This window comes from Canis lupus, chromosome 4 (genome assembly GCF_011100685.1).
Source record: "Canis lupus familiaris isolate Mischka breed German Shepherd chromosome 4, alternate assembly UU_Cfam_GSD_1.0, whole genome shotgun sequence".
Taxonomy (NCBI): Eukaryota; Metazoa; Chordata; class Mammalia; order Carnivora; family Canidae; genus Canis; species Canis lupus.
Window position 1 is genome coordinate 18,673,964 of NC_049225.1, and position 26,667 is coordinate 18,700,630.

The 26,667-nt window shown below is 36.5% G+C and overlaps 1 protein-coding gene across 7 annotated transcripts in view; it reads right to left on the reverse strand.

Annotated features, from left to right (window-relative positions):
* Positions 1 to 26,667, reverse strand: part of CTNNA3 (catenin alpha 3) — a 1,666,571-nt gene that overhangs the window by 591,495 nt on the left and 1,048,409 nt on the right. The window lies entirely within an intron of this gene.

Sequence of the window (26,667 nt, forward strand, 5' to 3'; positions counted from 1 at the left end):
AACTCAACTCAAGAAACTTTTTCTAAGCCCCAAGACTAGGTCAGGTCCCTCAGGTATATGCTTTACTAGCTCTGAGCAACTTGTTCTCATAGAACTGATCTTTGTTTTTGAATCAACATTTGTATGATTTGATTATATGTCCCTTCCCCCAGCGGACAGTAAACATTACAAGGAAAAGAACTCCATCTGGTATTGTCCTAAAAGAACATCTAACATATTATCAGACACTTGAAAGAAAAAAAAAGTCAAATGAATAAATGTTGAGAGAAATCACAACGATGAGACTGTAGGTAGGAGCCAGGATGCAAAGGATTAATGAACACTGTTCTGTGGGCAATGGGAACTGAATTTTGTTGCAGTGTTGTTGAGAGTCAGGGCCTGGGGGCAAGAAGACCAGTTAAGCAAAGTTTCAGTATTCTCACTAAGAGATAATGAGGTCCCAAACTAGAACAGTGATTGGACTTGGAGAAAAGGAAATGGACATGAGTGACATACTCAAATCATTAGGATTTGGTGACTGGTTAGGGAGTGACAAGGGAGGAGTCTATGATGATTATCACTGGTGCCTTAGATCCTGTCAACGAATACAAAACTGAAATAAAGAAAGGGATCTGTTCTTTTCAACAAGAACATAACAAATATGTACTCAGATTCATCAGCAGCTTAGCTTACAGAATTGAAATCATCATATCTTAAATAGTCAAACAGGTCAAAATCAAATCCAAAAGCACTTCTCATAAATTGAATGGGAGTATTTATTTCATATTGGGATTGCATGAAAATGTTTTTGAAACAGTAAAATATGGTACAAAAATGTGGATGAAAAAAGTGTATACAGTAAAAAGTGAATCTCCTTCTCATACATGTCTCTTAGTCCCAGACATGCTTTATCCAGAGGCAACTGTTATCAGATTTCTGTGAATCTTGAGTAGGAGTGTTAGTCATCATCCAAAAAAAAAAAAAAAAAGTTAAAAGAGAAACCAAGCAAATTTCTTTCCAAAACAGTGAATTGAAGTAAAACCTCTAGAAACTATCACTGAAAATGGATGTTAGCAAATAACTTTAAACTACAATTGCAACGTAGATTTCTGCAGTATCTCTCTGCTGAGTCATAGATAGATAAATAGGACAAGCAAGCCTTGGTAACTTTTTAAGCCTAAGATTCATTTTTCAATATCACTCAATGCCATTGTTTAATCCTCTAAAGGGAACTTGGCATTTGAGGTACACAGACAAGAAACACTACCAATAGAGTAGATAGCATGGAGTCCTGCTGAGAAACACAGAAGAGATGATGTTAATGTGTATTATGCATTCTCCAGAAACCAAGAGCTCCAAAGGTCTATACTCCATTACCTGACATCAGAGTAAAATAGTACCCTGAGTGAAAGGGAATTTTGAGAATGACTCCTGGTCTACGGCCATACCACCCTGAACGCGCCCGATCTCGTCTGATCTCGGAAGCTAAGCAGGGTCGGGCCTGGTTAGTACTTGGATGGGAGAATGACTCCTGAAAACAATTGAAGTGATGTAAGCATTTCCTTAATGCAAAGGTATGTACTCTACACAAATTCACTATCCTGGCATTTCACTGAGATACTATTTTCTAGCATCCCTCTTTTAGGTTACTGCCGCTTGACCATATTTAATTTTGCTCTCCTCTCTCTGAACTGGCTTTTATCCATCTCAGTTAATCATTTGGGTTTCTGGCTTAAAGACTTGGGGCCCCACCACAGCAGTTCTCCAGGTTACAAGACTGAAATTTTCATTTTCTCCACTGATCAAGCAATCTGGGCCCTGAAAATGTAACGGACACAATGCGGCATCATCCATTGAAATGGTTGTACTAAAATATAGGGATTCTCCAAACATTCATACTTTGCATCTACATTGCAGCTAGGAAATCAAGGGGAGGCAGGTTGTAAAGAGGACCCTATAAAACAGCAAATAATTATTAGTCTGAAAAATAATGTTTTATAAACATTCTTTCCAAACAAATTTGGAACAGGGACCTGAAAAATCATCTTTCATATCCAAACTAGTGCCTGAGTGAAGTGGTGGCTGAGAATGCTTCACTTAGAACAACAGACTAAGGGCAGCCCAGGTGGCTCAGCGGTTTAGCACCTGCCTTCAGCCTGGGGCATGATTCTGGAGGCCAGGGATTGAGACTCACGTTGGGCTCCCTGCATAAAGCCTGCTTCTCCCTCTGCCTGGGTCTCTGCCTCTCTCTCTATGTGTGTGTCTTTCAAGAATGGATGAATAAAAATCTTAAAAAAAAAAAAAAAAGAACCAGAGACTAACCTGACTGTCTACCAAGTCCTTTCAATAGAACTGACAAGGAATATGTCTTTATTTTGATAACATTTGTGTGCAAAAGGAGAAAACATTGGAGAAATATCCAAATATAGCAATTTCAATGTATGAATTATGTCCCCTAAGTTCACAGACAATATTACTAAGTGCTGGCATTAATTCAACTATGGTTGCTTTTCTCACCCCTCGGGAAGTGACTGAAGAATTTATTAATGACATATCATAAGGGTGACCATTTCTACACCTTGAGTTGAATACAGAACATAGAATTTTTAGAACTTGGAATCTGGTTCAACTGCCCTTCATTGCACAGTTGAGGAAATTGTACTCCTGGAAGAATAAGAGATTTGCCTGAGGTCACATAGCTAGGAAGCAGCAAAGCAGAGCTTAAAGCCAACAAGGCTGGCTGCAGCCTGGCCTTCCTTTTTTGCACTCTTCTACTTGTATCAATCAGACACTAACAGGAACAGATGGAACACTCAGAAACAGTGACCAAAGACAGACTGATGACAGGACAATTAACAGCCATGGAGCAGAGGTAAGGGACATCAACATGGCAGGTGAGTCCACAAAGGCTAGCAGTAGAGGAAATATTTGCTTCCTATCTCTACGGCCTGAAGGAATAAAGAGGAGAGGTAACTGACGTCCAGAGAGAATTGTATGTATAGCAAAGCTCCTGCAGGAACTGTGACCTTGGAAAGTAACACAGCCTCTAATAAACTGTAGTTCTGTGAGGATGAAGCTAGGAAACAAAGCCCAGACCTCACTTTTCTCCCATTCTCCAATCTCCTATCACTGCCTCCCATTGGCCTTGTCCAACCAGAAGCCAGAAGGAAAAGGAGTCCTGCTAATGCTTTCATAGGTCTGCAGGATGGGAGAGAAGGGATGCAGAAAAGCAAATGGAGAATATCCAGTATGTTTCTCAGATTTACCAGCCTTTTGCTTTGCAATTTTTTTCTTCCTTGCCATTTCCTATTTTTTTTTCCCCCCACTGGGTCAAAAATTGTCAAGGTTAATGAATGATGATGGCCTATGTAAAACTAGGATTGTATTTTATGATGGACTTTATCAAAAATTTACTCAAATTTAATAGAGGTCTGGAGATGGAGTACAATAAGCAACAGGTATACTTTGCAATATTTAAAAATAAGTGATCATCTCAGTACTATGGCTCATTAGCTGGAAAAAAATCCACAGTGGTAGTATGTTTTATACACAGAACAATTTTAATTAATAATCAGGACATATTTATTCAAAAATTATAATAAGACATCATTATTTTCAGATAGCAAACTTTGATGGTTAGGTGTTAACATCCTCTTGAGTTCTAGAAAATGAACTTCTGGATATTAAACATGATTGCTTAGAGGCCTTAAACATATCAGCTTTGGTCAATCAGCTATTATCTACACTGACAATTATTTATGGTTGTGAATCACCCAAGCCTGATGTGATGTCCAAAAGCACCTCAGTAGATATGAGCAATATTAAATATGGGTGGTATAAATGTCATTTCAGTAATAAAACAGAATTCAAAGAGCTGATTCAATATAGGCATTACTAATAAAATAATATAGGTAGAAATCTCAAAAAAAAGTGTTTCTTTTCTTTAAAGGGCAATGTATGAAGAGAGAGAGAGATGAAGATAGGGACTTAATCCACTCACCTTTGAGTGAGTCTCTTTGAGCTCAGGTGAGTTCTGAGCCACCTGAGGCTTAGCACACACCTATGCAGGTGTTAAGGTGTTAAGAGTGTTAAGAGGCAGGTGTTAAGAGTGACTATCTCTTGCTTTCCAAAATGAGTGCAAGGGAGTAACTCTATTATGGATAGGAAAAATGATTTAAAAAAACAGTCTGGTTTGAAACCAAACCTTTTTAAGGATAGTTTAGTTAGAAGGTTTAGTTCTGTGTGGGTTCAGTGTACTTCCCTATTACTAATGAGACCTAGATCGGTAGAAAATCTTAAATTAAAGGCAATAGATGCTATTTGTTCTAATAATATTTTCTAAAATAATGGATTTAAGAAGGCCAAATATGTCAGAATAGGCTACCTAACTTGACTTTTAAAACCTACCTGAATTATAGACAAGATTTTATATTATCTAATGGAAGTATTTTCTAAATCACGTGAGCTGATGAGACATATCCTTTATCCTATAAAAGAAGAAAGAACCAAATGTTTGCTAGCTGAGCAAAATGCCTTGAGCAAAGTTTCTATGAGCATACATTTTTAATTTCCTCAGATGAAAACAGTTTTGATGAGGGGCTCTCTAAAAAGTGTCTTCATGTTCTTCTAATACACCAATAAATAAAATCTTTCCAATGTTGAGATTCTCACAGCCTTTGGTATATGTTCCTAACTCATCTGGCTCCAAATGAAACATTACTAAAGCAAGCTAATATAATTGAGAATGTTAAAAATTACTTCAGAGTATTACTAAGACTTGGATGATGAATATTTATTCTCTTTCTACTATTTTAAAAATGAGAAATAATTTATCCATAGTTTGAATTTTACCAAAACACTTGTTCTGGGACTTCCCAATACATTAGCATGTTATACCTATAATAGGATTTTACATGTGTCCTATCATGCCTGCTAGACCATAAGAAGTAAGCCTGAATCAGTCATCTCATTGCTTTTAAGAGTTAAGCTATCTCCAAAGGCATTACAACTATCTGCCTTGCATTTCAAACTAAACTAAACTAATTTATGCTTTCATATAAATTCTTTCATTTGGTCTACCTAATAACTTTGTGAAGACAACAGGGTGGCAGCAATTATTGCCCCATTTCATGGATGAGGAAACAGGCTTAGGAGAGTTAAAGCGGTTTACTCAAAGTTACATGGCTGAGCACTCATGAACCTCTGACTCATCATTAGGCCCAATGCAGGAAAACATATATTTATTCAGTGCTTTAAAACAACAATCCTCAGTCTTTAGGGTACAAAGTATGGTACAGAGAGTAGACTCACAGATAAAAAGAAAGATAACACATATACACTACTCATTATCTGAGAGGCTCTTTTTATAAGAATTTTGTAGACTTGTTTTGTTTAATCCCATAACAAGCCTTTAGGGTAGTACTATTGTTGTTAGGTTGTAAATGAGAAAGCTGAGATGATTATCAGCTTGTGCAGAACCACAGAGGGAATTCTGACTTCAGAGTCCATGTTCTTAACCATTATACATATCATCTTTAGAGATTCCAAATCTTATGGACACCTTTTCATAATACTAACTGGCCTCCCATGAAAGAATATGAATAAAGAATGAATATGAATCAAGGCAAACATACACACATGCATGCACACATAGACATTATCTACCTATCCATATGTACATACATCTTTACTAAGGGACTTGAGTATCATTGCATTTGGCTGTCAATCCATTAAGCCATAATTTATTTATTTTTTTATTTTTTAAAGATTTTATTTATTTATTCATTTATTCATTCATTCATTCATTCATTCATTCATTCATGAGAGACACAGAGAGAAAAAGGCAGAAACATAGGCAGAGGGTAAACAGGCCTGATGTGGAACTCAATCCCAGGACCCTGGGATCATGACCTAAGCAAAAGGCAGACGCTTAACCACTGAGCCACCCAGGTGCCCTCACTAGGCACAATTTAAAACAAACAAACAAAATATAGATGAGCAAGATATTCTAAGCTTGAACTTTACCTGGGAAAGAAAAATTAAAACTGCCCAGATTGGAGACATATCTCTCCCCATTTAACTTCCAAAATCTTCCTCAAAATATCATTGTATTTAAAAGACTCCATCAGCCTTTGTAAAGAGAGAAGAGAAAACAGACTTGAGGAAGATGTTCTCTTCTGTGTGACTCAGGAGGCATGCTTCTTCTGTGCAGTGCTTTGTCATCATCTGCCAAAGATGTGTGTGCAAATATCAGTCTTACAAACAGACAATGTTTGTACTACATTGAGGCTAACTTGCCATCTGGTTATCGGATGCTTGGAATCCAAATTGTACCATTTCCTATGTGTTTTCTCTAATGAGAAATGGAATGATGGGATTCTGATAACAAGTATCCATGCACTGGACTGATATTATATTCCTATGTAGAGTAACAGGAATAGTGCATATAAGAGAAACGGCTTATGTCTTACATTGCTTAAAGAAAAGAGGGAAGTATTTTCTATAGTTCAGATTCACAGGAAACATAAAACTCTTAGTTCAGAATGTGATGTATTTTTCTCAAATTTTAGAGAATCCACTGATGTTCTGTGCAATTGTATTTTAGTGTTAGATCCAGCAGAGTACACCAACTAAAAACGCAATCACAGTAAAAAAAATTCTGATGAAATGCATTATTTCTGAATAAGCAAAGGCCAAAAGCATAATATAACATAAATGATGTGATTGACTACTAGGGTTGCTTGCAGCCCATAGCTTCAGGTAAAGCATCTGTCTTCCTCCACTAATGAAGAAAGAGACAGCAGTTTCTATTTAAAATTAATAACTGCAACACTTCAAGATTATAGGAAAAACTGTGTTTCACACAAAGTGCTTCACAAAATTTTACTGAAGTTCAACAAAATCATTATATAACAAATACATATGAGAAATTCTTCTTTATGGCTTATTCTACGGAATTGTCTATTCATTTTTACCTGCCCAGGATCTAGAATTTTAAGCAAGATGATTATTAGCAGAAATAAAAATATTCTTTCTACTTTAATAGCCCCTGCTCTCAAAAAATAGTCATTTAATATCTCATAATTTTATGACTTATAATGGATTATGTATCACTTATATTCTTCTATATAACCCAAACAATTTTTTTAAGCAATAGATAACACCATTAATTTCAATTCCAGTTACCTTTTATTGGATGGCTGGGCACTGGATCACAATCAGCAATATAAATAGGATAACATCATTCTTTGAGGAACTACAATAATAATGCACTTTACATTGTTAAGTAGTATAATACTTGATATACTCTTAATACATAATAAAAATTAATGACATTTTAGGACTTTACAAATTTAGGGAAATTACCAAGATTTTTATCACATTTTCAATAGCAATATCTTCCTCAGGAGACTATCATGTCTGTTTTCAAGATTGTGTAGATAGTTGGACACAAATGAACCTAGTACCTGTATATTCATTTTAATTATCTTTCCTGTTGCTATCCCACTAAGGGAAATTTCATTCAGAAATGCTTCCACAGTACAGTGATAATCCAGGGTGCTGTGGAGCAGGGTAGGAAGAAATAAAAAAGAAAAGGATAAATAATACAATGCATGGTAACAGTTAAGAGGAAACCAATAAATATAACCATTACTGTTTTGGTCATGATCATTGAAAAATCCAGGAAGATACTGAAAGAAAGTAAAGTTTTTTTTTATATTATTATAAAAAATGAGTAGCTCAATGAAATATTAGAGGGAAATGGAGTTAAGACTGCCAGAGAAACGAGTAAAAAAAAAGAAAAATAAGTAAAGATAAAAAATAAAAATATAAAGAAGAAATTACAACAAAAAAAGTGGAAATACATGTTGCTCCCTACATTTAGATTCTTTTTAGTTTATGAAGTTTAAATCATATATCTATTATCCAAAATTAATACTCAATTTATCTGAAGATAAAACAAGTTGAAAAAGTCTCTAAACCAAGTTGATTTTCCTTCTAGAATGTTAATACTTCAGGCTATAAAATTATGAGTATTAGGTCAAGTATAAGACACTAAGAAATATCATTTTCCACAGTTACTTTGAGTTTTCTCTGAATGCAAGTTATTCATTATGATTTTTCCCTCTAAAAGCAGAGATGTAGCTTATAGTTCAAAGATGCCCATGCCATAATCCATGTTCAGGAAATGAATATTAGTTTGTATTCTAAACTCAACTAGAGTCTAAAATTAACCACATCCATTCTTTAAATGTTGACCATATTGCATGGGTTGGATGACCCAGGAAGGCACTTAACTATGTGTTTAACTGTCAATTCAAGAACCTAGAAAGCTGGTTTCCAGAACAAATAATCACAATCCTGATTTAACTCAAGAATATTGGAGTCCCACTCTCACCACTGCTATTCAACATAGTACTAGAAGTCCTAGCCTCAGCAATCAGGCAACAAAAAGAAATAAAAGGCATTCAAATTGGCAAAGAAGTCAAACTCTCCCTCTTCGCCGATCACATGATACTGTACATAAAAAACCCAAAAGACTTCATCCCAAGATTGCTAGAACTCATACAGCAATTCGGCAGTGTGGCAGGATACAAAATCAATGCCCAGAAGTCAGTGGCATTTCTATACACTAACAATGAGACTGAAGAAAGAGAAATTAAGGAGTCAATCCCATTTACAATTGCACCCAAAAGTATAAGATACCTAGGACTAAACCTAACCAAAGAGGTAAAGGATCTATACTCGAAAAACTACAGAAAACTTCTAAAAGAAATTGAGGAAGACACAAAGAGATGGAAAAATATTCCATGCTTATGGGTTGGAAGAATTAATATTGTGAAAATGTCAATTCTACCCAGGGCAATTTATACATTTAATGCAATCTCTATCAAAATATCATGGACTTTCTTCAGACAGTTGGAATAAATCATCTTAAGATTTGTGTGGAATCAGAAAAGACCCCGAATAGACAGGGAAATATTAAAAAAGAAAGCCATAGCTAGGGGCATCACAATGCCAGATTGTACTACAAAGCTGTGGTCATCAAGACAGTGTGGTACTGGCACAAAAACAGACACATAGATCAATGGAACAGAATAGAGAATCCAGAAATGGACCCTCAACTTTATGGTCAACTAATATTCAACAAAGGAGGAAAGACTATCCACGGTAAAAAAGACAGTCTCTTCAATAAATGGTGCTGGGAAAATTGGACATCCACATGCAGAAGAATGAAACTGGACCATTTTCTTACACCATACACAAAGATCAACTCAATATGCATGAAAGATCTTAATGTGACACAAGATTCCATCAAAATCCTAGAGAACACAGGCAACACCCTTTTTGAACTTGGCCACAGTAACTTCTTGCAAGATTCATCCATGAAGGCAAGAGAAACAAAAGCAAAAATGAACTATTGGGACTCCATCAAGATAAGAAGCTTTTGCACAGCAAAAGATACCGTCAACAAAACTCAAAGACAACCTACAGATTGGGAGAAGATATTTGCAAATGACATATCAGATAAAGGGCTAGTTTCCAAGATCTATAAAGAACTTATTAAACTCAGCACCAAAGAAACAATCCAATCATGAAATGGACAAAAGACATGAACAGAAATCTCACAGAGGAAGACATAGACATGGCCAACAAAAACTTGACAAAATGCTCTGCATCACTTGCCATAAGGGAAATACAAATCAAAACTACAATGAGATACCACCTCAAGCCAGTGAGAATGGGAAAAATTAACAAGACAGGAAACAACAAATGTTGGAGAGGATGTGGAGAAAGGGGAACCCTCTTGCACTGTTGGTGGGAATGTGAACTGGTGCAGCCACTCGGGAAAACTCTGTGGAGGTTCTTCAAAGAGTTAAAAATAGATCTGCCCTACGACCCAGCAATTGCACAATTACCCCAAAGATACAGATGCAGTGAAACGCCAGGACACCTGCACCCCGATGTTTACAGCAGCAATGTCCACAATAGCCAAACTGTGGAAGGAGCCTCGGTGTCCATCAAAAGATGAATGGATAAAGAAGATGTGGTCTATGTATACAATGGAATATTACTCAGCCATTAGAAACGACAAATACCCGCCATTTGCTTCGATGTGGATGGAACTGGAGGGTATTATGCTGAGTGAAATAAGTCAATCGGAGAAGGACAAACATTATATGGTCTCATTCATTTGGGGGAATATAAAAAATAATGAAAGGGAATAAAGGGGAAAGGAGAGAAAATGAGTGGGAAATATCAGAGAGGGAGACAGAACATGAGAGACTCCTAACTCTGGGAAACGAACAAGGGGTGGTAGAAAGGGAAGTGGGAGGGGCTGGGGGTGACTGGGTGATGGGCACTGAGAGGGGGCACTTGATGGGATGAGCACTGGGTGTTATGCTATATGTTGGCAAATTGAACTCCAATAAAAAAAAGGAAAAAAAAAGGAATAAGCCAAAAGATATTTGATATTATTTCAAGAAATTTAGAAGTCATAGGAATTGTGTATTCTGGTCTTTATGTTCTCTTTTCAATGCTTTTCTAGATGGAACCTTTATTGTTTGTCAAAAAAACTAATGAAATTTTTAAAAAATTTAAAAAAATAACATTGGAGTCCTCTGGCTATATCAATCATTTGAAAGCTGCAATCATTACACAAATGAATAACAAATGAATATCAGCATTATTAACCAGAATCTGATTATAAACCAATGTAGAGTCTTAGCCTGCCTCCCTCCCTACCAGGCCCCAAGGAAGGGGGGGGGGGCGGTAAAAAGGCAAGAGAAGAAATGAATTAAATTCTTTTATAAAAGAGTCCTACACCAATCCTGTGAGGTAATTATCATTACCCCTTTCTTTATGAAAACATGAGGTTCAAAAAAAGAGAAAAAAAAAAAAAAAACTTGTGCCAAAGCCATGTTTCTTACACAGGTAAGAAATACTAGGATAGGCATTCATCCCAGGTCCGTGTACCTCTGAAATCCACTTTATGGCTACACAGCGGAGAGTTCTGCTCAAAATATTTAAACATTATTAATAATAATAGGTAAAAATTCCTGTGTCCCTGACACTGTGCAAACTTCTTCCCCCAAACCAAAAATAATAATAGTTGCAATTTTTTGAGCACTCACCATTTGTCTGGATAATGCGGGTCATATTACTATCCTTGTTCTATAAAATAACTTGCCCCAAACCTGACAGCTGGTAAGAGGTAGAAGTGGAATTTATTTATTTCTCTATAAACTTCAAAGTTTGTGCTTCTCCACTATTCTATTCTGCTTCCCCTCTACAAAGTACTGTTAACACACCTTTGAGTTCGGCAGATAGAAATTACTTTTGTTTTCAATGACGAAGTAGGCTGAGAGAGAATGCTACTTGCTAATTAGTATATAACTAATATATGGACAGGCAGAAATTCAAACTCAGGTCAATCTGACTTCTGAATCTCTTGCCAATGCACCCCGTAGACAAGGGTAATGAAAGAGAATGAAAAATGGGCACCCCTCAAAGCAACATCTGTAAGCATCTGTACTTAAAAATCTGTCACCATAGCTGTAGGATCAAATGCTTTGGAGAGTTGAACCAGGCTGAATACACAGCCTGAAAATATCCTTGTGAAAATAATTGTGTGTTTGGTTGATGAGTATAGTAAAATTCAGCTGGACACCTCACCTATTAGAAGGTGCTAGGCTGCAGTGGGCAGAATGGTAAAGGAATCCTATTAGAAAAGGCAGAGAAGGTATGGGAGCAAGCCTAGCACAAAGTAGTGTGTGTGTTGATGTGAGAAATCACTCCTACTTTGCCTACATATGGTTGCATTGATAAAGGCCCCTTGTATAATCTAGTACTGTGGTTCTCAATCTTCAGTGTGGACAAGAATCACCTGAGAGGTTGTTAACACTATTTTTGTGCTACCTTATTCTGACCCAATAAGTCTGGAGTGATGCCTAGGAATCTGCATTTTAGAAATATTCCAGTTCATTTTGTTGTGAATGGGCTGTGGACTTCATTTTGAGGACCCTGATCTAGTGCATGGGGGAATCTTTGGGTGAAGCTGCCAACATCAAGCTTAAATCCGATCAGAAAATAAAAGTCAATGCAAGATAAAAGTTCAGATCTTAGAAGTCAGGGAATTAGACTTCTCTATATCCCTGTTTATACTGCACACATATGGTATAGATTGTTAGAGTCTGGAAGAAGTACACTCAGAGAGAGAGAGAGAGAGAGAGAGAGAGAGAGAGAGATATGCAAGAACAAAACAAAACATCTTGCAGGGAATTATTTCACTACCTTTACCAGAAAACATTTATTCCCCACCACCACCACCCCCATATTGTCACAACTGAATTTAATGAGTTATTTCTTGGTTAAATTCCAAGTAACCAAGATAGTCATTTTTTTAGTACAGGTTGGGTGGCAACAAAATCTTTTAGTTTTCCTTCAATCTAGAATGTCTTGATTTCTCTTTTATTCTTGAAGACGAATATTTTTACTGGATGTAGGATACTGAGTCAGTAGTTCTTTTCTTTCAGCACTTAAAAAAAATGTATCATTTTCTGCTGGCCTTCATGGTTTGTGGTGAGAAATCTAGTGTCATTTGACCTGTTTTTCCTCTATTATGTAATGTGATATTTCTCTCTGGCTGCTTTAATTTTTTTTTCTTTGTCCTTAGTTTTCAGAATTTTGATGATAATGCATCTTGGTGCAGGTTCTTCGGGCTTATCATGTTTAAGGTTTTACTAGCTTCTTGTATCTGTAAGTTTGGGAGGGCTTTGGCCAAACTTGGGAAGTTTCCATTTAGTATTTAAATGATTTTTTTTTTAAGATTTTAAAAATTTATTTGAGAGAGAGAGAGTGGGAGAGGAGGGGCATAGGGGAGGAAGAGGTAGAGAATCTCAAGCAGACAAGGTGCTGAGCAGGAAGCCTGATAACCCTGAGATCACAACCTGAGCCAAAACCAAGAGTTGGACGCTTAACCAACTGTGCTAACCACATGCCCCCAAATGATTTCTAAGCCCTGCCTGCCCATTTTCTCCTCTCCTAGAGCTCCAAGGACACAAATGTTAGATCCTTTGTTACAGTCTCACATGTTCCCAAGACTGTGTGGGTGTGTATGTGTATGTGTGTGTTTGTGTGTGTGCTTTCAGTCTATTTTCTCCCTGCTGTTCTGATTCAGTGATTATTGTAGTTTTGTTTTTCAGTTGATTGATTATTTTCCCTGTCTCCTCTTGATTATTTTCCCTGTCTCCTCTATTCTGCCATTGAGCCCATCTACTAAATTTCTTTTTTTTATTTCAGTTATTGTATTTTTCAATTCTAATATTTCTACTTATTCTTTATTTCTTTTATTTCTTTGCTTAGACTTTCTACTTTTTTCATTTGTTCAAGGGCATTTGTGATTGTTCTTGTATCTTTGTAACATCTTTAAAATATTTGTCAGGCAGTTCTAACATCTCTATCATCTCAGTGCTGATTTTATTGAGTATGTTTTTCATTCAGTATGAGATCTTCCTGCTTCATGGTAGGACAAGTGATTTTTGAATGAAACCTAAGTATTTTGATTATTATGTTATGAGGCAGGATTATATTTAATATTTCTGTTTTAGCTGGCTTTCTCTGAAACTGCTCTGTCAAGGGAAGAGGGGAACCACTGTCTCATGAAAGCTAATAACAAACTGTTACCTGAATGTAAAAGCCTAGGTAACCTCCTCAGTTTCCAGGGATACCCAAAGAAGGGCTCCTTGTTACTGCTGAGCAAGAGTGGAAGCTCTGGCTCTCAGGTAATCCTCCACTGATACCTCCCTGGCTAGGAGGGATAGGAGTATCTTATCATTGCTTTCCACATGGCCTTCACTAATACTGCAGGAGAGATATGCCTCATTAAAGTTAAATGATAATGAAAGTCATGATTCTTTACTACTTTTCCTCTATTAACACCCTGTTGGGGAGGTGGAGGGATATCTCAGTATTGGTGGGTAGAGATAAAGTACTGATTTTCCACATGATCTCAACTGATACCATGTTAGAGAGGGGGGAAGAAGGGGAGAACATCATTACTGACAGGTGGGGATGAAATCCTGGCTCCATACTCAAACTTTTCTGACAACCCTGGTATAAGGGTTGGGGTACTTTGTTATAGCCTGATGTTTGTGGAAATCTAGGCTCCCTACTTTGCTTTTACTGGTGTGGGTGGAATAGGGCCACCATTCATTCTGGGTTTTTGTTTGTTTTTTAAAGCTGAAGTAAATTAGTTATTGTCTAAAAGTTTTCTGCCTTACTTTGGCTGTCCTTTTCCTGAGTCTTTGGCAAAACAAACAAACAAAAAGACATATTATTGCAATTTATATATTTTTGTCTGTCTATGACTATTGGTATTTCTGGGTTGCTGGCTTCCTCAGCCCTGTGTATAAGCTATCAGAGAGGGATCCCTGGGTGGCGCAGCGGTTTGGCGCCTGCCTTTGGCCCAGGGTGCGATCCTGGAGACCCGGGATCGAATCCCACATCGGGCTCCCGGCGCATGGAGCCTGCTTCTCCCTCTGCCTGTGTCTCTGCCTCTCTCTCTCTCTCTCTGTAACTATCATAAATAAATAAAAATTAAAAAAAAAAAAGCTATCAGAGATAAAAGGAAAACCTGGAGATCTTACCATCATGTCATTTCTTTGGATTCAAGGTCCCTAGCCAGTCTGCCCTCTACTCTCCACTTTTCAGAATCTTTTTATATTTGCTTTATATATAATGTTTAGGGTGTATAGTTGCATAGAATGTAAATAGGGAAAAGTATATCTACTCCATCTTTCCTGGAAGCAGAGCTACTTTAGCCAGGTGATTCTGATGAATTACTTCAATTTCTATTCCACAACTTCTTGATTATCAATGAAGATACCACTACAGGCTCTGACAGTGCTTGGTCAGTAAACATGCAGATTTTAAATTTTATTCTGATCTGTTATCAGGAAAAAAATTAAAGAAGGAGAGAAACCCTCAAAGTCATGGCTTTTCTTTTTTTCTTTTTTTTTTTTTTTTAAAGTCATGGCTTTTCTATGAATTTCTTTCTTAGCACATAGAACCAAGTAATTGGTTTCAATATATGAACTCAGTTTTCCTTTTGGTTTTCATTGTTTCATTCAACAAACATTTGTTGAGAGCCATGTGAAGAGTGCTAATAATAATAAATGTTATTACCCAGTCTTCCAATATATGGACAATATACCCCTTGTCTGGTCATATTTTGCCTCTTCTCTTCTATCTCTTGCACTCTGGTTCTTCATACTATGTTATACATCAGCTTATAAATCTTCTCTAATAAGCTATAGGCCTCTTGAGGGCAGAGACCTTGGGTTTGTGGGCATCATTCTCAAGCATACCATCTTATACAGAATGATTTCAATAAATCTTTGCCAGGTGGATGAATAAAGAGAGAAAGAGACTGAGATGGAGACCAAGAGAAACTCTTCTTTTAAAGGTAACTAGCTAAATCCGTAGGCCAGATTCACCCTCCTAATAGAATTCTCATGCATCTGCAACTTAAGCATGCTTTCTCATGACATTAATTGGGGGCAGATTGATATTGTGTATGGGTTTAAAGATTACCAGTTAGTATACTAGCTTTTTTCATTTATCTTATTGACTCATTAGTCCACTCATAATCCAAAAATCAGACATGCAAGAGATTTTAGAATACCAGCATTTTTGGATGGGGAAAAAGAAGAGAAAGTTCCTGAGCATCAAATATTATGGGCATGAATCTTGGCACAAAATTGGAGCTGTAATTTAAGGAGTAAACAAGGCAAAGATATATTATCAATGTAACCTAGTTATAGGGAATAGGATGGGAGGGCAGTAGAAATGAAAAAAGACCATTGGCTATAGTAAGTTGTATCAATTAAGTTGCTTTTGGTTACAGGTAGATCAATTCAAAGGGATTAACAACTAAATAAATTTGTTAGCTCATGAAACTGAAATGATTCTAGTTGTGACCAGATTTCAAGCAAGGACCGACCAAGCAGTTCAACAAGGTCACTGAAGCCTTTTTTTTCTGATTTCCACTGTGTTTTTGGAATTTTGCTTTGTATTTAAGTTGGTTTTCTTTATGGTTTCAAGAAGGCTACCAGTAGTTCTTAGGTTTATTAAGTATTCTTTTTTTTTTAAGATTTTCTTTATTTATTCATGAGAGACACAAAGAGAGAGAGAAAGAGAGAGGCAGAGACAGGCAGAGGGAGAAGCAGGCTCCACACAGGGAGCCTAATGTGGGACTCGATCCCGGGACCCCAGGTTCATGCCCTGAGCCAAAGGCAGGCCCTAAACCACTAAGCCATCCAGGCATCCCAGTTTATTAAGTATTCTTGATTGCATCACATTCAGGGACAGAGGGGAAGGGAAGAAAGAGAGGGAAAGGAAGTCCTTAGCTACCTAATAAAATTCTTCTATTTTACTTTGAGTATGACAATATATATCACATACCCAATAAGGAATTGTTCGTTTAAGTCATTCAGTACCCCCATCCCTCAATGGAAATGAGGAAAGGGATGGAATGGATGTGGGAGAAAACTGACAATATTTTCTACATCAACATTTTCCGTTCTGAAATAAATACCCAATGGTTGTTGTTCCACATATCACTGTACATTAATATTAGCAGAGACTTCTCCCCAGGGTCAGAAGCTAACATACTTATGTAACTGGATTTAATCCATCAATAATGAAAGTAGAGATTTGTTTTTTACTATTTTCAAGAGTGGATATGCACTTTTAATTAAGAAATAGTATACAAGTTAAGATGTGTTAATATTAACAGGAATAATGGCAGCTGTTTATTCTAAAACAGATGGCTTAACATATTTTGACTCATCACTTGTTTCCATTGTTTTTGTATTCAGATGAGAACATTTAGGGGGAAAAATAGTCTTAATCAGATTAAAAGATGAACCATCCTACATGTTTAACTGGGAATAAAACAAGTGGGCTTAGTGTGTTATGATACCTGAATTGCTTTTGTAATTCCCATAAATGTTTCCCTAGCTTTCTTCCCACTTTCCCTTTCTTTTTAACACAAAAGTAGAACCAAAGTAATGATTTTCTTCTTAAGGTATGAAAAAATACTGAAAGGAGCAGTAATTTTGAAGGAAAAATATTGAGTAGTTATAAAATATGTTTAAATAACTTTTAAGGTTGTGAATAGATGATTCAAGAACCAAATTCCAGTTAGATAAAGATATTTATGTGTTTACAATGTTACACTGGTATGAATTTTTTTTTGGTATAAATTTTTATTAGGTTAAACACTTCCTGAAATTACAGAATTTAAGATCTAGAGGAGATCTTAGATATTGTTTAAGATCTAGAGGAGATCTTAGATATTTAGTTCAAATTCACCCACTTACAAAGGAAGAATTGGAGAACCTAAGAGCTTAAGGTTTCTGTCACTTGCTCACAGCCACATAGTTAATTAGTATAGAAGACTAGAGTGTCCATTTCCAGACTGGAAGCCCACTGCTCTATTTTTGACATACAATTTGACATACATGAAATATGAAATGCAAAACAGCTGGATACCAACAAAAGATATGCTACATATCTCATTTTGAGAAAAAAAATGAAATCTAGATTATTTTACCATTTATTAAGTATATATCTAAAGCCATATAAGGGCACCTGGGTGGTTCAATTAAGTATCTACCTTCAGCCTGGCTCATGACTTCAGGGTCCTGGGATCGAGTGCCTGAGCCCCCATCAGGCTCCCTGCTCAGCGGGGAGTTGCTTCTCTCTCTGCCTCTCCCCCTGCTTACACACTCATTCTCTGTCAAATAAATAAATAAAATCTTTTTAAAAAAGAAGCCATCCTCATTTACCCAGATACAAACCTACTTATCATAATTCTATTAAACTAAAACCAAGCAAAACAGTGAATAAGCAAAATGTACAAAAATGAGGAAAATGAATCAGAAAGCTAGTCATATCTGATTCAGTGTGTCTGATTTCATTTATTAAAATTGCTACTGTGCTTATTTTTTAACATGGTCATGTAACATGTGGAGATAATGCTAAAATTAGGTATAGTCTGTCATACTTCTAACAAGGGAGAAAAGAACAGTATAAGGAATAGTAATTATAAAAGCCATAAAAATATATTATTAATTGATGGGTTTGATTAACAGAGAAAGGGAGAAAAATGGTTTATATATGTATAGATATGAAAAGAGATGGCGTTGTTAGTATCTTTGACACACTTTGGTTGTTTGTGTAAGCTAGAAATACAAGATTTAGTTCTGTATGCAGAGTACAATTTAATATAGCTCATAACTGAGTGGGAGTGGTTTTAAATTTAAGTGAGAATTACTTTTCTATTCTTATTAAGAAAATCAAAACAATAGTTTTGCCCTATTTTGCTGATAGTGGTTTCTGTAATGTGATTGCTACTCAAGTAAGAGGCTATAGAATATTATTTGTAACATTTTAAGAACTTAAGTTGACTCCTAGAAATGTTTATAATTGCCCTAGCAAAAGATATCAGCCCCAATAGGTTGGAAAATTACCAATTGGTCAACAAGTGTTTATCAAACCCCAGTTATGTGTTCAGAACATACTGAGTGGGACATAAAACATAAGTTTCTCCCCTCCTTTGGGGCCTTTCTGTAGACGGAGGGACATTGCAGAATAATATCAATGTATTTAGACAAAAGAATAATTAAGTGTATTAATTATTAACTATGGTCCATCAATGCAATTACATATCAGAAGAGGGAGAGATCACTTTGAATAAGAGCAACCTGAAGGCAAATGAGAGATAATACAATCCCAGCATCTTTAAAGATGAAAAATACTTGGCTTGATCGTGTTCAATGATAAATTGCCTATTTCTTAAGCTGCCCATTCCACCGCTAAACTGCTCTGAGCCCAGGAAAGTTTCTCTTTACATTGAGCTGAAATATACTCCTCTTTAATTTCCATCCATCCACCTATCTTCACCTTTCAGCTGCGCCAGCCTTTCCATGTGGCAGGATTTCAATGTGAGTAATAATATTACCACTCAACATTCTGTCCTTATCCTGTCAACTATGATAAAGATACCATCCTGGTATTTGTCATTTTATGCTGTATAATTTGTCAAAATCCTCTTAATATGATATCCAAAAAAAATGACACTCCAAATAAGTATTAGCTAGTAAGAATACACAGGGAAAATTATTTTCCATGATCTGGATGCTATATTTCTACAATGCAAAATAAGAGTACATTAGCTTTATTTGTACCTATATCACCATATCAGCTCATATTGAGCTTTAGGGAGTTTTATTTGACCTCTCCCATGAAACCACAGTCAAGAAAATTCTGCAAGAACTTATAAATATGAAGGACGTATTTAATTTGAATATAGGTTTTATAGTCATTCCTGTTACATTGTCTTATTGATTTTTGACTCACTTTTCTAGCTTTGTAAGATATGGTGACTCATGACTCTACCATCCATAGCATGAGCTTCTTCTCCCAGGTTTATGTTACCATAGATTTAATAAATTAGATTTCTGGGTTTTCAAGAGACCGATACAATAATACCTCTTCACAGAGCTGCTGTGGGAATACAAGTAATATGGTGTAAGGAAAATGCTTATTACAGCATTTAGAAAATAGCAGATGTTCAATAATTGTTAGATATTTTTCTTTCTTTAAAATTTCAAATGGTCATAAGTACAGAACTTCCTTCAGGATAAAATTGATCTCCTTACTAAAACCCTTTGTGTTAACCTGCTGCAATTTTCCCTAATTATACAAACACTCAGTCTCCATTTTTCTGTCTTGGACAAAAAGAGATAGATACCTTGTCAAATACATACTGGTACAATTATTGTACAATTGGTACAATTGGTAAAATATACCATTGAGTTGGAATGTGAAGAATAGATAGAATGTATATGGAAGATCAGGAGGGTTGGAATGAAGTAGATGCAAGTTAGCTCTCCACAGGGTTACGAACAAAAGCCTAGTCATAGGAACAGAAGACATGGAATCAAAAGATGAAGGGATGGATACATGTTGTGAGGCTGGTAATTAGGGCTGGGTTTCCAAGCATGAAAGGGAGACTGGAATTGATACAGGGAGCAATAGCAGCCATTAGATAATCTTATGTCTGAGATGAGGAGAGAAGAGAGAAAAAAAGCCAATGAGTCTCAACAAGGTAATTATTAGATACATAAGAAAAGATTGTCATGGGGAGAAACTACGACAATAATAGAGGCCAGAAGTAATGAACATCTAGATTAAAATCATGGTAATGTGATGGACATTGTGACTTACAAATTTACTGCTTCTAGGAGATAAATATAAATTGAAAGAGACTTTTCAAGACAGTACAGCTAAAAAATATGTAAGGGTAAGGGGAGAACGTTTGAGAACTACGAACGAATAAAACTAATTTAGTTCTGTTAACTCTCAAAGTGTGGTCGCAAAACTAGTGGCATCGACATTAACTGATAACTTGCTAAAGCAAATTCATGGGGTGCCTGCATGGCTCAGTTGGTTGGGTGTCCGACCCTTGGTTTTGGCTCAGGTTGTGATCTCATGGGTTGTGGGACTGAACCCTACATTGGGTTCTGATCTTAGTGCTTAGTGTTCAGATTCCCTCCCTCTGTGCCCTCCAAAATAAGTAAATAATTAAAAAAACAAAACAAACAAACAAAAAAAAAACGGGCAAATTCACAGGCTCTACCCTAGACGTACTGAATTTGCCAGTTTTGATAATAAAATAATAAAGGTTGAGGCGTGTACCCTGATTTGTAGCATTTGGGGGTTTCTGATTTCTCTGGAATATATACTCCCACCATGGCTAATTTCAAGCTACCAGTTCATGCAGTTGATAAGAGATACACACAGTCAGCTTTCCAGATACAGTGCTAGGCCCTCAAGCATATCACTGTCCTGGGTCAATCTGTAGCACGCATCAAATCATCTGGAAGACATGTCAGAAGACAGGTGGGCCACAATTACCGCAAGTTTCTAATTTAGTAAGTCTAAGGTGGAACCTAAATACTTTAATTTCTAGTAAGTTCTGAGATGGTACTGATACTGATGGTCTGGGGACATTTTGAGAATCATAGCTTTAAGAGTCCCTTAGTCCACCTTATTCAGAAATTTAATTAACATGCAGAAAGTCTTAATTACTAAAGTCCTACCGAATCAAATTTTGTCTGTTATATCTGTTTGTGACCAAAATCCAAAAAATAGTTTTCAATCCTCATCTCTCTATTTGAATCTCAAGCAGCAACTGACGTAGGTTAAACATTTACTTCTTGAAACCCCAATTCTCTAGTTCTCCACTCTCTCACAGTCTCCTGGTTTTGTTCTTGCTCCTCTGGCTATTTTTTCCCAGTTGCTTTCCATGGGTTTCTCCTTGTCTGCCATTAGCTGAATGTTGGAATGCTACTTCCTTCTTTCCTCTTTTGAGGGCTGAATTATCCTTCTATGATGTATTAACATCCCATCCACTGGTTTTAAACATCATCTGTATGTTGATAGTTCCCAATTCTCCTGTCTAAAACCTCTTCTCTGAACTTCACATCAGATATCTCTCCTCCATTTGAAATTCATACTTATCTCATACTTAATATTGCTTAAATAGAACTCACCCCCCTGTGTTAACATCGCCCCAAATCCTTCTCAGTTCAGTAATGGCACAACTGTTCACTCTGATGCTTAGACCCTAACTCCCAAAGCCCTCCTAATTCATGACTTCTTATACTCTTGTTCCCTTGTAATCCATGTGCCATACATCAGCCATTAATCTGATCAAATTCTTATAGCAGTGCATTATCTCCTTAGCGTGGCCCTACATGATCTAGTCCCTGCCTTCTCCTCCCCCAACCCTACACCTCATTACTCAAAACAGGTGAAGTTCATTCCTATATGAAGGCTTTTGTACTTCCTGGAAAGCTCTTCTTTAGGATTTTACATGACTTGTTCCTTCTTGCTATAAAACTATCCAATGTCACCTCTGCATCAAGATATTTTTTGCTCATAATCTTCTATCTTATAACTTCTCTGACTTTCCTCATAGTGTAGCATGCAGCATGGCAGGTTAGAAAACCAGGCTTCCTAGGCCTGAATCTTAGTGTACAGTTTCTTCTCTTTCTGACTTGGCAATCTACGTGAATGGTTTTTTGTTTTGTTTTGTTTTGTTTTTTTGTTTTTTTACTTCAGTTTCCTTATCTTTAAAAATGTATAAACAGGGGCAGCCCAGGTGGCTCAGCAGTTTAGTACGGCCTTCAGCCTGGGACGGGATCCTGGAAACCCGGGATCGAGTCCCACATCCGGCTCTCTGCCTGCTTCTCCTTCTGCCTGTGTCTCTGCCTATGTCTCTGACTCTCTCTCTCTTTCTGTGTCTCTCATGAATATATAAATAAAATCTTTAAAAAAATGCATAAACAATAGTATCTGTCACTTAGGTTTATCATAAGGATTAAATGCGCTAGTATGTAAAAAGTATTTAGAAGCAGTCTAGCATACAAAGGCTACATAAGTGTTAGCTATTATTACCAAAAAAATATCTTGTTTATGTATTTGTTTTTGCATTTATTACTCCAGCTCTCATATACAATGGAAGGTCCAAAAGGACATGCACTTTGACTATTATGTTTGCTATAGTATCCTCAATGCCTAAAAAAGAAGCAGGTACTCAAACATTTGTGGAATGAATGGATGAATCTTGTTAAGTAGTGTGACTTCCCCCCAAAAAAACAGTACCCAGGGACCTACATACAATGTGAAGTTAAAAACCATGCCTCCCAATAAGCTCTTTCTAGTAATAGTAACTATGTGTATATGAAAACTCTTTTTAAAAATGCCTAAAAACAATTGCAATAAGTGATCTCACTTCAGTCATACTTTTGTTCATAATGGCTTTCAAATCTTTGTCTTTGCATTTCATGATTTATAAAAAAATCTGGAAAAAATGAAAATCATAATAATTATATATTGGCAGTTGACAGTGTACTAAGCACAGAGAAATAAGGGTTTCAATAGGAAGATGGCTGTCATCTCTTTATTAACTTATCAACAAAACTTGGCTGCTAGGCGCTTTCCTCCCAGGTCATAGATGTATTTGCTTAAGAGCATAACCATGAATTCTTCCCAGAATGCTGACAGGCAGTTTTGTACTCATAAACTGTGATAAGTCCCTGAGATTTCTGTCCTTTCCTCCGGGTGGCCTCGCATTACAATCTGCTTCCTAGCTCAGGGGTTCTACTCTCAGATTGGTTTCAAAGCTATCTGGAGACCAAAGTCTTTTTTCTTTAAAATGGTTCACCTCACTATTATATTTCCATAAAATATCTCTTTCTACATAATACTTCTTGAAAGGAGTGCCCGGGTGGCTCAACTCATTCAGAGTCTGACTCTTGATTTCAGTTCAGGTCATGATTTCAGGGTCAAGAGACTGAACCCCTGCTAGGGTTTGCACTCAGTGGGGAGTCTGCTTGAAGTTATCTCTGGCTCCCTTTTTCCCTCCCTGCCACCAAAATAAATTTTAAAAAATAAATCTCTAAAAAATCCTGCTTGGAAAATTAAATGATAATTTTGGGAGACTATGGAGGTTGTTGAGCAAGGGGAGGAAAAAGAACTCTAAATAGAAATCAAATATTCTACTAAAAATTGGCTACAAGTGCTTTCCTTTTCTTTTTGTTTTGTTTGTTTTGTTTTGTTTTGTTTTGTTTCCAGTGGGAAGGTGTGACCTCAGAGTTTTAAAAATAAATGAGAAGTCCTTAAAGCAAGCATTTTCCATTTCGCCACAGCTTCTCCAGATTTATGCTTTGGGTGTTCACATATTAAAGTAATTTCTCTAGCTTCCTCCTTCTACCAGCATCATTTAAATATCTTCCGTGTCACCATCAAAAATATTCAACAGCATTTAAAATGTGAGGGACAATAGGTATATGTTTCTTTGAGTGTCTATGCCACCTAGGAATGGAGCTAAAGACTGAGAAATAATATTCAATCACTCATAATGAATAATAATAATCACTCTCATAAATTCTCCAGCCTGGCTCATTCCATCTCACAGAGTAATGATCTTACAGCTTCTGGATCTCAACATAGTTCTATTTCACTATTCTGGTTCTGGTTTCTTCTGCACACTGCCTCTTATACTGAGCATATGTGGTAATGGTATATCTGCTCAAATTGTCTCTAATTCTTATCCCAGTCTCCCAAGGTGACCCAAAATGACACAGTATTTTTTTTATCAAAAATTGTCAGCAAAGGCAGTTTTAAAAAAGAAAGTATAAACAATAATAATTGTTGGTCTACAGGGATCCCTGGGTGGCGCAGCGGTTTAGCGCCTGCCTTTGGCCCAGGGCGCGATCCTGGAGACCCGGGATCAAATCCCACAGCGGGCTCCCGGTGCATGGAGCCTGCTTCTCCCTCTGCCTATGTCTCTGCCTCTCTCTCTCTCTCTCTGTGACTATCATAAATAAATAAAAATTTAAAAAAAAAAGAATCTTTAAAAAAAAATAATTGTTGGTCTACATATATATTTTTCACATTTATTAAGTTCCTTCCATTGCTCTTTTAAAATTGACATCCCCAGGTCATTGTCCTACCAAGTCTATACTCTAAAGACCCTGGGAGTCAACTGCCAGACCCAAGTTTCTAGTTCAGTGTGGATCTGGAATTGGATACTCTTTCCTTCAAGAGAATGCAGAAAACCCCTCTGAAATTAAATTGGAATATAGGGGTCAGTGGAAATGTCATTTACAACACATACAATGACACAATGAGAGCTCACAGCTTTTAGTTATAGAACTATAATTTAGAGCCTTGATCATAGCACAAAAACAGGATAAATTATTGCTTAGATTTGTATAAGGTGCTTTGGTCAGTGAGGTTGTCATGACAGGGTACAGAGGTTTTTAGGATATCTGGTTATAGGTAATTTTCATTTAATTCTCAAGGCAAAGTTCTCAAGAGGAACAGTCATAAATATTCTCCGTTTGGTTAAATATCCTGATACTGACACATGTTTTATTTTAGACACCCATTTAAAATGCATTTAAAAATACTGTGACCACCCAAATATTTTAAGCACTAATATTACCTTCTGAATTACATAGTGATATCTGAAGTTCTAAATCTATTTTTAAAAAATCTATGTATTTAAGATTCATGTCTTAATCACATGCAAATTCAGAATGTCTTATTTAATACTTATCAAAAATCTGTGATAGGTCTTGTTAATACTGAGCTCCATCAGCCTGACCTACCTGAATAAAAGCTTAGTTTAGAGAACACTACTAAATTGCTTAAAAACTTCATGCACAGCATAGATTCTGGAGATGAAAAGCAATATTGAAAAATAACTGGTAGTCAGGGTATGGTAGGATTCTGTAGTAAAAGTCTGTGAAGTGGGGCTCTCCAGTGTTTTTCTTGTCTAAAATCAAGTTTACTTTTTAATTTACTGGGAAAATAAAATCTAGGCCACTGCTCTTTCCTCTTTTCCATGATTCCACTACAACGTCTTTTGTTAAGATCACGCTGACTTCCCAATTTCCAACTCCACTTCAGACTTGCCAGTAATCATCCCACTGGACCTTCCTGGAGCACGGGTATTGCTGTCCACCATGCCGACATGCTCCCCTTGCGAGTATTCTACTGACCCCCACATTCCTGCCTTCTTGTCCTACATGAAGCAGTTCCAATCATCATCTCTGTATGCATGGCCACCACATCTAGCTATTATATCTCAACTTCTTCACTGTGCTTGCTATCATCTTAACTTCATGTTGAGAGTAACCTAAATGAATTTAAAGAGCTACCTGAATATTTTGTTTGGTAGCACTTTAAATCTACTAATTCTCTCCTAATGTGACTCCTCTTTCATTGTATTTCCAATTTCTCCTAAAAAAAAAAAAAAAAAAAAAAAAGCATAATCTTCCCAGATGCCTCATATTTATCCTCTTTTCCCTTCATCATTACCATAATCTCATGTTGTTTTTAATTTCTGGTCAATTTACATAGTCTATTTACAATTTGTCCTACCTTATAAATTTTTATTCCTGTGTCCTTTATTCAAATTCTGACTTTTATATATAATATCCTATAATCTCTTCACTGGTCCTACCCATCACATATTCTAATCAATTGACATAGTTTCCAGATTATTTCTCAGGAAGCATAACTGTGATAATGTCACTCTTTTACTCAAAACCTATATAATGATTTGCCATCCTCTACGAAATTCCAAATCTAAATTCCTTCACTTGGAAATAAAGGCTAAGGCCTATATTTCAATTGTATATCCTACATCTCCATTTTCCACAGTCCATGGCCTCCCATTTGTTCTCACATGGGGCACATGGTCCCACATTCTCACATGGGTTCCTTAGGAGGAACTTGGAAATGTATGGAGGCATTTTGGATTATCATGGAGACTGAGCTGGGAAGTAGTGGTGGTGTATTTTAGTGCCCTAGATTCTGAATTTTCTGGCAGGCAGATCCCCATCGTTGTGTCTCACACAACAAAGAATTATTCCACTCAAAATGTCAAGAGCTTTCCTGTTAAGAAACAATGTAGCTTACACAAATTCAGTTACTCATTTTTAAAATTTGTTATATGCTTTTCTGTCTCCTTTGCCTAGAATGTCCTTTTCATATTTTCCCAAATGTCCAAATCTTGCTTATCCTTTAAGACCTATAGAATAT